General features: G+C 38.1%; 1 pseudogene; it reads left to right on the forward strand.

Moving 5' to 3' along the window:
• On the forward strand, positions 1–1085 carry LOC148195030 (putative carboxylesterase 12 pseudogene; annotated as a pseudogene).
• The last annotated feature ends 7545 nt before the right edge of the window (positions 1086–8630 follow it).

Raw genomic sequence — 8630 nt, forward strand, 5'->3', positions numbered from 1 at the left:
CGCCTTCTTTCTGCCATGGATTCCAGCAGCGAAGTAGCCCTCGATTTAACACCCTTTCTAAAAATCTACAACGACGGTCGCGCCGAGAGAATTTCAGGCTGCGACGTCGTTCCGCCGGGCATCGATTCCGCAACAAATGTCCTATCCAATGACTTCGTAATCTCAAAAGACGACGACGTATCAGCCAGGATCTTCTCTCCCAAACTAAGCGATCAAAGCCAAAGCTCCCCTCCTCGTCTACTTCCACGGTGGGGGGTTCTGCATAGAAACACCATACTCTCCACCTTACCATAAATTCCTCAACTCACTTGTTTCCAAGGCCCACATCGTTGCCGTCTCCGTTCACTACAGAAGAGCCCCTGAACACCCGTTCCCATCGCTCACCAAGATTCCTGGTCTTCGCTCCAATGGGTGGCCTCCCATTGTAACGGAAACGGCCCTGTGGAGTGCCTCAATCGCCACGCTGATTTCGGGAATGTGTTCTTCGCTGGGGACAGTGCGGGAGCAAACATCGCACACCACATGGCTCTACGCGTCGGAATCCACGGCCTTCCGGGTATCAACCTCCAAGGGATTGTGCTGGTTCATCCTTACTTTTGGGGCGTGGAGCGAATCGGTTCTGAGGTCCAAAAGCTCGACCAAGTTCCCATGGTGGATAATTTGTGGAGTTTCACTTGCCCTGCCTCGACAGGATCCGACGACCCGTTGTTGAACCCGGCTAAGGATCCGAATCTGGGGAAGCTGGCCTCGAAAAGAGTGCTGATTTGTGTTGCTGAGACTGATTTGCTGAAGGATAGGGGTTGGTATTACAAGGAGTTGCTGGAGAAGATTGAGTGGCAAGGTGTTGCTGAGGTGATGGAGGCAAAAGGAGAAGGTCACGTTTCATTTGTTCGATCCAGATTGTGACAGCGCTGTCTCCTTGCTCCAACGAATTGCTTCCTTCATTAACAACAGTTAATTAAGGTTTGCAGTTCTGAATTTGCAGGCATCCTTGCTTTACTCGCAGTTAAGAATTTGTCGCTTTTCCGTTTTGTTTTATGTCATGGATTTCGTATTGTTCATCAATTCAGATGCTTAATTAAAAACTCTGCTCTACTTACATGAAAAATATTTAATTAAAGAATCTTACCTCTGGTTATTTATATACTAAATAAATTAATAGATTGCAACATTTCTTGCTCCTATTTTTATTTTCAAACACGTTTATCTTATTTTTGTAATTTTTGATTTATAATTTATTAATGAAATGATTAAATATGTTTTAAGTCTATTAACTTTAAGTGAAAAATGAAATCGTTGAAACTTTGAACTAATTAGTTTTCAACTTTATAATATGAATTTAGTTTTTTTTAAAAAAAATTTATTAAGTTTATATGATGTTTGAAATACCTTTCTTATTTAAATGAAGGTGTCTTATTTAAATGAAGGTGTGAAACTGTAAGTAACTCAATTGTAATCATAAAACATGTTTGAAACCCCAAATAAACCTAACAATAGTTAGAAAAACTAAATCCACACATTTATAAAGTTGAAGAACTAAATTGGACCAAAGTTTTGAAGAGAATTATTTTCAATTTTTACTTAAAGTTAAGGGACAAAAAAACATATTAACCCATAAATGAAACTTTCATTATCATTTTATATGAAAACAACTTATTAATTCAATTATTGATGATATAAATTATTCTTGATGATTGGAAACAATATTATTAAATATAATTATGCAAATAGTTTTGAAATAAAATTATTAATCAAAATTAATTAACTTAGGTCTATTGATACCGATTTTATTTTGTTTGTTATTGAATAGAGGTATTAAGTGGATAAGTGAATAGATTGATACACATTAATATAATAATTTTATTTTATTTATTAGGTTATTTGATTCTTTTATATAAAATCACCTTAGGCAATTTTACATGGATAAATTTATTAATAGAAAATATGAGAATCAAATCAAATCTATATAGAAAAAAAAAATAGAAGAAGAACCTAAAAGAGCATTTATAAGCATAAGTGATTGGAAAAAAATTAAAAGAAATTTTATGAGGCATAGAAGAATATCATTTATAAGTTATTTTTTTTTCTAAATTATTGACCGTCAATTTATTTACACAACTATTACTTTGATTAAAAATATAACAACACTTAATTAAACATTTTTCCAATTTAAGAAATAATTTGTATTGAAAAAAAACACCTTGTATAACATAAAAGTCACTTCCTAACCAAACATTTCGATATCCAACCAATTAAGTCTAACATCTCTTTCAAGATATCACGTGTAATTAATTAAATTAAGTAAAATCGTCTTCTGATACCATCTCGAAATAGTAAAAAATTAAAATTTTTATTTCATGTTCTTGAAAATAATTAAAATTTGTGTGAAACACAAAAAAAACACTAGAGGAGGTGAATAATGTATTTAAACTTTTCGCAAATGGCGTACAGTGTAAGACTCAGGAAAAATGTAGTAATTAAAATAAGAGTGGTTTTAAGACTTGAGTATTATTTTTGGTAATTTGTGTTTAATGTTTAGATGATTCTAGAGTTATCATTGATATTGATTAGTTCATGTTATTATTAATAAAGTGAAACACATGATTGATATGTTGATAATTGAGTGATTTGTGTGTACGTGATATTATCAATGTGTTGACTTGTTAATGGAAAGATGTTTTAGGATTGAATGAGTGTGAGTTCAACTCTAGGAGAAAAGGAGTTAAGGGAAACCTTTTTTATTTGTATTTTGCTTAGGGGCAAAATTATCTTTTACCTTTATTTAATTGGTGTAGAAATTAAATAAGGGGGTGTAGGAAGTAAAAAAGTGTGTGAATTAAATAAAATAAAATAAAAAGGTGGATAATGAATGTGAGATAAAACAGAGATAGAGATTTAGATAGATTTGGTTTTTAAAATATATTATTATAAGTGAGGAAATATTAGAGATAGAATTGGATATCTGATTGTCACTTCTTGAGCTCGATACTACATCCTCGATCCTCGATCCTCAATCCTCGATCATCACACAACTAAATCAATAACTAAACCAACAATCTATCCTTTTAGTAGCACCTATGCTAACTACACCTCCTGATACCATTACTATCAATAGTATTTCCCTGATGCTCCATTATTACAATAATCATTAACATATGTACCTCCATCATGATTAAGGGTCATAGAAAGCGATAACAAATGTACGTAAATTGTTGGCATGCAAAATGGGTTATTTTCGTCTATGTGTCTTAACACTCTTATGTTTTGAAGTTTAACCAAATCTAAAAAATACTTAGGATGAAAACACAAAGACTTAGAACCTAAATTCCCAACATAGAAAATCTACACAAGACTTAGAACCTGAATCCCCAGCATAGAAAACTTTAGAAAAACACTTAAGTTCTTAGGAAATAGAAAAACATCTAGGTCAAAAACACCTAGAAACGGTTGTTATGCCAAAACGTCTAAGAGAGTTAAAGCTAAACGCTTAAAATTGATCATACCCAAGGTTATTCGGTTTAGCTTTAAAAAACAAAACAATGTCAAGACGATGTCTTCGACAAAATACACTAAAAGACTAAAAGATAAAATATAAAAGAAAACATAAACAAGCTAAACATTATCTGTCTAAAGAAGAGACAAAGCTCAAAAGAAGTGTTTACTTGCCTAAACGATACCATGAGCCAAAACAATACTTCATCCTTCCGCAACCGGAATCGCGATGGGACGTCGATCCAAAAACATACGGGTTTAGAAAAAGAGATTTGGAGTCGCCACCATAGTTTATTATGGAAAACTACGGAAAAACCATAAAAGGATAAGGCATGGTCTAGGAAAAACCAAATTCTGGGTTCGGGAGTCGGTTACGTGTAGGAAGGTATTAACACCCTACAATGTCTGCCCTAAGGCAGTACCTTTAACTAGATACGTGAATGTGATGTGTTTCAAAATGTTTAACTATCCCTAAAGTAAAACTCTAAAGAAACAAAATATATTTTTTAGTTTTTTGGGCCCGACAAGGATTGACCTTGCTCCTACGTATTCTCATTCAGAATGAGAAATCAGGGTTACATAGTTCTTTTGAAACTGTTCGAGAAGTTTGTTTGGAAATTGTTTGAAAATTTGTTTTGAAATGACTTTGGATTTTGGGAAGTGAACCTGACAAGGACTAGCCTTGCTCCTACGTATCTCCACTTTTGATGGAGAATCAAGGATCACGTAGTTCGTTTGAAAATGTAGATGTTTTTAGTTTTTAAGGATTTTATTTTTTGGTATTTTTAAAAGAAAGAGAGAAGGTTTTCAGCACAAGGATGATACGAGCAATCTCACATGTGCTTAATCCTTAAAACATTTTTTGGTATTTTTTTTATAAAAGAAAGAGAAAAGATTTTTAGCACAAGGATGATGCGAGCGATCACACATGTGCTTAACCTTTAAAATTTTTTTTGGTATTTTTTATAAAAGAAAGAGAAAAGGTTTTTAGCACAAGGACGATGCGAGCGATCACACATGTGCCTAAACCTTTAAAATATTTTTGGTATTTTTTTATAAAAGAAAGAGAAAAAATTTTTAGCACAAGGATGATGCGAGTGATCACACATGTGCTTAACCTTTAAAATTTTTTTGTATTTTTTTATAAAAGAAAGAGAAAAGGTTTTAGCACAAGGACGATGCGAGCGATCACACATGTACTTAATCTTTAAAATAGTTTTTGGTATTTTTTATAAAAGAAAGAGAAAAGGTTTTTAGAATAAGGACGATGCGAGCGATCACACATGTGCTTAACCTCTAAAATATTTTTTTGTTATTATTTTTATATCGATTTTCTCCTTTTTTTTGTTTAGAGTACGGACAAATAAACCAAGTCCAATAAATAAAAAAAATAAAATACCAGATATAGGAGTGGGGGTTATCATACAAGGGCTACATACAATAAAACCTAATAATCAAACAAATAATAAAAGCAAAGAAATCTATGAAGAATAGGAGTGCAGAGATAAAAACCAGGAGTGCAACTCGAAATTTCTTATCTAGGCCCCAAGATAGGGGTGCAGTAGCAAAGTTGGAGGTGCAGAAACAAAATGAGCCCAATGCCTAAACCTCCTTTTTGTTTGCAGAAATGGAATGGGCTTTAGCCCAAACAGAAGGGGGTGTGAATGGGAAATGCGTCTCAACAGGAAGAAAGGAGGCAGCCCACGCTAGGCCCAAAGCCTCTTTATTCAGAAACCCATTAGGGGTTCAACAAAATCCTCTCATTTTGCCATCAACATCCAAGACCCAGGGTCCCTTTCCTCTTCCACTGAATCCAAAGGGAGTTGAGCTCCTCTACGAAGCGAAGAGGAATCCTAGAGAGGCACCGGTCTCGCTCAGGCGCGTCGCCGCCTCCGCCTAACCGGCTGCCACTCACGACCATGACCCAGCCTCCACCCACTGGCCAACGCAGACCGCAGTCCCGGCGTCGCTAGTGACGACATTCGCGCGGAGCCGTCGCTGGCCACGGCACCAGGCTCCCCTTCTCCTTCTTCTTTTTGAGAGAGAGAAACCTTCTCGTTCGTGAAGACGCTGACCGTTCGTCGCGCAAGCTGCCGCTACCACCAAGCAGGGCCGCCGCTCTCCATCGAGCTTTCCCCACCATTTTTGCGTCGTCGCCACTATCGAGCCTGCCACCAGCGCTGCCTAGAGCCAATGACGCTTCCTAAAGCCGGTGGTACTTCTTCCTTCTTCGTCTTCTGTGAGACGGGTCTTACCTCCAACTTGGGGCACGGTTTTGCCTTCCACCTTGAGACAACCACCACCAGAGGTTCTGCCAGCGCTTCCGTTAGACCCTAGTCGCCACCCATGGCTACCAGGCTTATAAATGGAGTATGTGTCAGCGACAACATCTCCTTTCTTCTCTATCTCTGTTTTGATTAGATACTGACAATGAAGATGACCAAATTTGGGGCCTCCTTCTTTGTTTAATTGATTTGTGTATTCTACTATCTGCGTGAGGAACCAGAAGAGAGGATTTGATGCTTCAAGAGTTTCGATGATGAAGCCAAATGATAAAATGCTTGAAGAGGTAAATAAGAAGAATAAGTTCAGTACGTGCTGGAGGAAAATGGGTTTCGGTCTCGGCTTGAGTTGAATTTCTGAAGATGAAGAAGTATGTGGTTGTATGTGATGGTTGGAGGAGCAGGAGGATGGAAGCGAAATAGAGAAATAGGGAAGGAGATCTTCCAGGAACAAGAGACTGCTAGAGGAACCTTTCTGTTGAGCGAATGGAAGAATCGAAAGTTTGTTGAGAAGTGAATGATGAATGTTGTTGGAGGTGAAGGGAGAATCTTATCACTGATGTGCATGATGAAGGAAAAAGCCAAGAGGGTCCCGAGCGAATGAATGGATGCTGTTGGAGATGAGGAATTGGGAGTGAAAGGGAAATGTGTTTAGGGTGGTTATGGGTGAGATGAGCGTGGAGAGCAAAAGGGAGCGTGTCAGTGTGCGTGTGAGGGAGGATGTGCTGCCTCTGCCGCTGGAGGAACGGTTTCTCCCCTCCTTCCTTGTCTCTTTTTTTCCTAAGGTACTTAAACAACTTCCCCCTCTACCTCCTCTACTATCAGATATTTTTAAAGTCCTAGGCGTGCCCTGCCAAATGGTTGTCCTGCAACCCAGCCAACCTGCTTTGCTGTATTTTCCCTTTTAGGTGAGTTAGCCAAAGACAGTGCGCATGCATGGTGCAGCAGAAGATTTGCATCAGAATGAGAGATGGCCTAATGGAGCGAAAAAGCAAAACTGGCTGACTGTGATCATTTTTGTTTTGTTTCTTTTCTCCTTGTTCACTGTATCGGTTATCAGTTGGCACAAGCATGTTTTCAAAAAATCCTTCCCCTTTGATGTATACTTGTAGTCCTAAGTAGGGAATTATAGAAAGAGAAGTCTCAGCCTTTTGTTACTGCCATTGTAAATGTACATTTTGAGCATTGTTTTGTCAATTGTATGTGTTGCCTTTTGCCTTATCTGAGCACTGCTTACTGTTGTTTTATGTTACAGGAAGGGGTTGACCTTGGGTTTTCTCTTTTTCTTTTTCTCTTTTTCTTTTCCTTTTTCTTTTTTTTTGTTTTCCTCTTTTTTTCTTATTTTTCTTTTAAAAATAAAGTGAAATAATTAATATATATAAAAAAAGTAAAAGTAAAACATAACTTAAAAATAAAAATGAAAGAAAATAACATAAAATAAAATATGATGAAAATAAAATAAAATAAACCTATTATAGTCAATCCGGACGAAATTGGGTGCTGACAGCTGCCCCTCTTTACTTAGATATTACTGGATAATATGAAAATTTGATATTTTCATATTATTGGAGTAAAAGCTAAGTAAAGAAAGAAACACAAATTTCGTCTGGATTTCAAAATGAACAAGAAACAACAGGAATTTTAAACAAAACTGAACAGGGCTAAGAAAATTGAGGTGTGCAAACCACATGGAGGGTGTAAAAACTCTATGGATGAGTGAATGAGGTGTAACAACCTCGTGGAGGGTGTAACAACCCTATGGATAAGTGAATGAGGTGTAACAACCTCGTGGAGGGTGTAACAACCCTATGGATAAGTGAATGAGGTGTAACAACCTCGTGGAGGGTGTAACAACCCTATGGATGAATGAATGAGGTGTAACAACCTCGTGGAGGGTGTAACAACCCTATGGATAAGTGAATGAGGTGTAACAACCTCGTGGAGGGTGTAACAACCCTATGGATGAATGAATGAGGTGTAACAACCTCGTGGAGGGTGTAACAACCCTATGGACGAATGAATCAGGTGTAACAACCTCGTGAAGGGTGTAAAACCTCGTGGAGGGTGTAACAACTCTATGGATGAATGAATGAGGTGTAACAACCTCATGGAGGGTGTAACAACCTCGTGGAGGGTGTAACAACCCTATGGATGAATGTAGTGAGCGTGATCATTGGGTTCGACCATTGTCTTAGAGAGGACAAAAATACAAAAAGAAAAAGTTGAGCTTAGGGTGCCAGATAAAACAAGGCTTAGGATGCTAGGCGAAACTAGGCTTTGGGGCTAATCGAGTTGGGCTTTGTGGGCCGGGTGTGGAAACTGGGCTTTGGGGGCCAGTGTGGAAACTGGGCTTTGGGGCTAGTGTGGAAACTAGGCTTTGGGGGCCAGTGTGGAATTTGGGCTTTTGGGCTAGTGTGGAAACTAGGCTTTGGGGCGAGGCAAGCTGGGCTTGGAGCGCCAATGTAAAAACTGGGCTTTGGGGCAAGTATGGAAAACTAGGCTTTGGGGGCCAGTGTGGAAACTGGGCTTGGGACCAATGTGAAAATTGGGCTTTGTGGGCCAATGTGGAAACTGGGCTTGGGGGCTAGTGTGGAAACTGGGCTTAGGGCCAGACGAGCTAGGCTTTGTGGGCTAGTGGGAGGAAACTGGGCTTTGGGGCCAGGCAAGCTGGGCTTTGTGGGCCAGTGTGGAAATTGGGCTTGGGGCCAGTGTGGGAACTGGGCTTGAGGGCTAGTGGGAAACTGAGCTTTCAAATTTCGAAATTCTTGAAACTTGTAATTTTGTGAAATGTTTGTAATTTTGACAGAAATTTGATTTTGAAAAGACATCAAGGCGTTGAAACCTTTCATTACAAAG

Source organism: Vigna umbellata, chromosome 7, assembly GCF_029865625.1.
Source record: "Vigna umbellata cultivar VRB3 chromosome 7, Vumbellata_1.0, whole genome shotgun sequence".
Taxonomy (NCBI): Eukaryota; Viridiplantae; Streptophyta; class Magnoliopsida; order Fabales; family Fabaceae; genus Vigna; species Vigna umbellata.